Source organism: Uloborus diversus, chromosome 5, assembly GCF_026930045.1.
Source record: "Uloborus diversus isolate 005 chromosome 5, Udiv.v.3.1, whole genome shotgun sequence".
NCBI lineage: Eukaryota > Metazoa > Arthropoda > Arachnida > Araneae > Uloboridae > Uloborus > Uloborus diversus.
In genome coordinates, this window is record NC_072735.1 from 87,360,844 (window position 1) to 87,366,836 (window position 5,993).

General features: G+C 35.1%; 1 long non-coding RNA gene across 1 annotated transcript; it reads right to left on the reverse strand.

Annotated features, from left to right (window-relative positions):
• Nucleotides 1-3,230: 3,230 nt before the first annotated feature.
• LOC129222230 (uncharacterized) lies at nt 3,231-3,776 on the reverse strand. The gene is made up of 2 exons (XR_008580574.1): nt 3,651-3,776; nt 3,231-3,580 (listed from the first exon to the last, which is right to left on the reverse strand). It is a non-coding gene; the product is annotated as an uncharacterized LOC129222230 (long non-coding RNA).
• Nucleotides 3,777-5,993: the final 2,217 nt, after the last annotated feature.

Sequence of the window (5,993 nt, forward strand, 5' to 3'; positions counted from 1 at the left end):
GGATGTTTCGGCCTTCAGTCGCATTGCGCTCCATGCTACTTTTTCAATAAAGCTTCTTTTTATCCCTATGATTTCTCTTTTAGTAAGTGTTGCTTACATTACACATGTCCTTACGTATTGGGGATCTTACGGTATTAAATGTGTTGATTTGGGAAGCTTTTGTACAAAGTTATATTGAAAAAACCGTCTCGTCCTTAATTTTTGCACACCAGTGTAGTTTGACTTGGTCAAATCTTCTTTAAACTCTTCTTGAGCTAAAGGAGCTATGATATTTAAAACTATTGCCTCACAATTTTACTAAGCGAGAATTTAGGTTCAAAAACCTTAGAAATTAGTGTTGATGAACAAGAACTGGAATTGAAACTTAGGCTATGATTTGCTGTGTGATAAGCAAAGGTCGTCTCTTTTGCAGCTAAGTCTAAGTTCTTGTCACTAGAACCCGCGGTCTTAAAAAAACTAGTCAGTTTTGATGAGCTAGCAGCACATGCTAAGCTCTTTTTGTGTTTACTAGATTGCAAATGCTCTTTTATATCGGATCCACCACTGTGAGCAACTGAAAACTCAGAATTACAATGTGAGCAATTAACTCTATCATTTTGCTCACCATTTCCAGTAGAAACCTTCTTCAAAAAAGAGAATTCATTCTGCAAATCCTCGGTGAATTTACACGACCGTTTTGGCATTTCAACAGAGAATGCATAAATATAAACTTAAAACATAAGTTCAACACCACTAGCTTACTAATACAACAGGCACTGCTGATTGATTCACTTATTTTATCTCGATCATAAACGCGGGCGCCGAGACGAGCCTAGGTCACGGACGAGCTACTTCAATATTATATCACTCGAAGGGATGTAATGTGCAGCGAAACGCATTTCTTCTGGGGCTAAAGCTGAAGCTGCACCCTTTTGTGCCGAATATTGGATTCAACCGCAGAAGACCGATTGGCGAGACAAGACCATACGATTACAGCAATACAATGTATTAGCAGAATATCGCTCTTCTATAGTTTTGATTTTTCATTCAGTGCGGTGAAAAAAAGAGAAAGTAAATACTCTAAATAATCCTTCTTAGTTATTACAAAACATTTTTTTTTTCGAGTAAATTTTTTTCCGGGACGCCAAGCAATCCGTCCGGGACACCGGGACTTTGTCTAAAATCCGGAACTGTCCCGGTCAAACCGGGACATCTGGCAAGCCTACTTAAACATGTTGATAAAATATTGCGATTTAAACGTTATTTCATGGGAAAATTTTTAGTTAAATATCATGTTCCATTTTTGGAACATTGGTGGGTAAACGGTTTTAAAATTTAACTTTTAGAAGAATAAAGTCAGTTCTGCGGGATCAGTTCCATTCAACCCCGAAATTCTGCAGGATTGATAACTCTTGATAAGATGGAGGGAAATTGGGGTGCTTGGTTCATACAAGTCCTTACGTTCCGCCCCGCTGTTCCCCTGCTTGTCATAATACTCCTGTGCAGAACCACAACCAGGGGAGTACTTGCCAGCCCTCGAAGAAAAAAAAAACAGGAGATTCCACTAGAGGTAAATAAGTGATTCACCAATGACATATTTCACATCATAATTATTAAACTATGCTGTTAAATAACATAAATACTAAATTTAAAGTGAAATAGGGATTTTTCTCAGATGTAAGGTAATTGGTAGAAGGGTCATTCCATACAGATTCAACGGATGAGTGCACTCGACCATTTTTAATTTTTTTGAAACTCATATCCCAAAAAGATGCATATGAGTAATGTTTAAAACCAGTGATGTTTAAAACCAGAGTGATGGTTTTTCTCTAACCTTAACCCTTGATTTTTAAGAGGTCATCAAAAGTCATTTTCGAAGTCAAAAATGGGACTTTTAGACCTTTACATTTTGGCCCAAATCTAATTGAATTACAACCATTGCAGAACATTTCACATCTTGATGTTGAAGTAAATTAGATAATAGTCTCACACACTGAGTTATGTAGCTGTAACTTAATAATTAAAATAATGGCAGCAGGTCAAAGTTCAAGGTCAAATGTGAAATTTTTACTCATTTCAAAGGGTCATAACTCGCTTAGGGGATAAAAACACAAAGTGAAATATGGCAAAAACTAATCACTGAAGTCACACTAATGAGAAAATATAGCTGTAATTGTGTGTTTGTTTACCCTTTATAAATTGCAGCTTCTCAAGGCTCAGAAAATTGAGAAAAATGACATTTTTAGACCCCTGTAAACCAAAAGGGGATGGAATTAAAAATCAAATTTCTTGGCCAATTGAATATTCCATTCAAGTACTATACATGTTATATATATTGTTTTGTGTATTTGGTTTTTAAACAAGAAGTTCTGTTTAGAACTAGACGAGCCTACTTTCCCGTATACCCCCTTACTACTTTCTAGTACCTGATCAATATTCTCAAAAATAGCTAAAATCGCAAATTTTTTCAAACATATTTTTAAAATACTTTAATCTGATTTCTAGGAATTGGATGCGTAAAAAAAACGAACAAATAAAATAGCAGCAACTTTTAAACAAAGCAGCTAATACACTTTTTTCCATTAAAAACAAATCTTTAACAGCTTTCAAAACGAAAAAATAATAATTAAAATTAATAAGCTCATTAAAATAAATACATCATATCAAAAAAAAATCGTTTCTTTTTCCCCTGTTGCCAAAAACATTTTTTAAAATAAATTAATGCACTTACCAAAAAAGAAAAAAAAAATGTCAACTTAAAAAAATAATTTTCTTTGCCAAAAAAAAAAAAAATCGTCTGCGCATATCTTTATGTAGAATCATAAATGACTTCGAGTTTATTCGCCGAAAACTGAATTCGCAACTCCAGCGCTCGAATACGCTACCTTGCGGTAATTTACATAACTGACGAAAAAACTAAAACATTGCGTTCCACGTATGTCAGTTGAGTAAACATAGACAGTTTGTTATGAGTATTTATTAACGCATTCGATGTGTCTTGGATTGCTTTCAGCAATAGAAAGTGTTTTGTCCCTTAATGTTATTCTCGAGCTCCTCAAAATAATGTGTCTTTATTATTTCCCTATAAAAAGTGAGTTGACTGTCGTAAATGGCGTGAAATCCTAAACAAGGAAAACTCAGGATTAACGAACTTCGCATTTGCAAGTCTATTCGAAGCATTTTTTTTTTTTTGGAAGAGGATAACTTTATACAAGGTAAATTTTTTTTATTGTTTTGTGTGAATTTGTAAGAATATGTTTTTTTTTTTTTTTTTTTGAGCAATCACGATTGCTTATTGCTTTCATTTGACTGTCTTTGGCGTTGTGGTTCCTTTTTCAGCTTGGACCAGGCCTGCAGCACCACCGTCCACCGGCGGCGGCGCGGCTGGTCCTGAGCACTGTCCCCCGAAATCCACTTTTGCTGGGCGGTGGCGTCCATGTCCCACACACACGAACGCCTACACACACACACACACGAACGCCTACACACACACACGAACGCCTACACACACACACACGAACGCCTACACACACACGAACGCCTACACACACACGAACGCCTACACACACACGAACGCCTACACAGACACACACACGAACGCCTACACAGACACACACACGAACGCCTACACAGACTTACACACGAACGCCTACACACACACACACGAACACCTACACGCACACGCACGTACACAACACTCACTCACACACATGCATACATACACTTACGCACCCACACACATGCGCCTACACAAACACACACGCTCGTGATTGCGAAAAACATAATTTGAATTCAAGATGCCAAAAATTCAAATTAATTTTTTTTTTTAATCTTAAGCTCAAAAGAAGGATTGCATGCAGTATTATCGTAGAACGGAATGAAAAATGTTTAACGCTGAGAATTTTCATCGCCAAAATAGTGCGATTATATTTTAGGGTATAGTTTTGGTATTGTGCGAGCAAAGAACACTTGCTTGGCAAGATTTTGGATGTCAGTTGTAAACCATTTTTATTTTTTATCATGTGTGGATTAAAATGGTAGAAAGATAACTGAATTCGATAAGTTTAAAGAAATAATGGAAGATCAATTAAAAAGAAAACTACCGCCATGTATCCGTGAGAATTTTATTGATGATGCATGACAGAATTAAATCATAATTCAGAAATTAGAAACATACGAAACCGAATGTAAAACAATTAGCGCTAGCCAGATAAAACAAAGATCTTTCATCTTCCTCTTTTTATAACACTGATAAACAAAGGTTTATTTACATGAAATATTTCTGGTGTTCTTATGGCTACAATAAAAATGTAGTTTCATCAAGAATCGATAAATTTCGAATTCAACATCGTGGAAATGGCTGCTTACAACTACGAACTACGAAATTTGTATTAATTTCTAATGTTTAGTAATGCTTCTTGAATTCTCATTTCTTTTTACATGGGTCAGAATATCCATAAGACTTTGAAAATTGATTTAAAAAGAATAAAACAAAAAAGTCATGAATACAAACAAAAATTACTAGGCTTATTAGCATTTTCTACGCTACGGCGTGCGTTTGTTTTAGTTTTTTCATCCGCCATTAGACGGTGGCTGCAGTGCCCGCTATAGTTTGTTGGAGTTGCGAATACCTAAATTTAAGCTTTAGCGTGAAAATAAAAAACAAGTCATATCAACAATAAGTATTTCACAGTTAAAACCATAGCGTCGGAATCGGAGTCAATCTCATTTTGAGATAAAGGAGTCGGAGTCGAATATCCAAGAATCGGAGTTAGTCATTTGTCCTCCGTGTATAAATTTTTGCCAAAGCAACGAAGTCGGAGTTGAAGTCGGTGAGTCGGAGTCCGATTAATTGTCGGGCACAGGAGTCGGAGTCAGGTGCCTCTAAATTCTCGGAGTCGGAGTCTGGAATTTGGCGTCAAGAGCTATTTACAACAAAATTTGTTTGAAGTAAATCCGCCTTCAAGTACGACGGAATCTACATTGACTTTCAGTTTCCCCGTAGGCGCTAATGTTAAGGGATTTGAACTGTTCAAAATTGAACGGAAAATTGTTCAAATCAAAAAGATATTTTATATACAAGTTTTTCATCAAAAGCTTTTTCCTACGAAGTTTGTTTGAAGCAAATTTGCCTCATAGTTCGGAATTGCCTTGAATTTCCCCGTAGGCGCTAATGTAAAGTTTTTTTGAACTGTTCAAAATTGAACAAAAAATAGTTCAAATCAAAAAGTGAAATATGGGAATGAGTTGTCCTCGCCGAGATCTTTCGAACAAAAAAAAGTTTGTTCGAATCGGACTATTCATTCAAAAGTTATTGGGGGGGGGGGGCAGATAGACAGACCGACAGACATTTTTCCCCATCTCAATACCCTACTTTCCAATTTTTAATTTTTCGATATTTATTTAATTATATTATTTATTTTTGACTTTTTTTTGTTTTTCGCGATATTTTTAAGATGCATTAAGCCTTCTTTCATGATTTTTTCTTCCTTTTCTGACTTTTACTGGGAAAGTAGGCTAAAAAGACACAGGTGTTTGAAATTGAGCAATTTTGCTAGTTAATTCACACACTGAAACAGAAATGAAAAGTGTGAAAACTTCATTGCACTTTCTTAAATTACGTATAGTGTGCTCTATGTAACATATTATACTGGAAAAAGATATTTTAAGTATAAAAATAATTATTTTAATTTGATAACTTAGAAAGATTTGGACATAAAAGAGTAGTTCATACATGATTGACAGCTTAAAGGTTTAACTCTGCAAATAAAATTCTCAATACAACATTTAATCACTGCTTTATGCCACTGTATTTAAATATTATCACTGTAAAATTATTGTCCCCTAGCAATAGTTATGAAGAATAGTGTGTTACTAAAAAGACTATTAAAGGAAAATGCCCATTATTGTCAACAAAGTTATTACATAGCTTGTGTTAATCACTAAATTTAGAACCCCTGTCATTGTCTTGCTCCTAGTACATTTTCAAAGTATCAAATTATGAATGTGCTTTG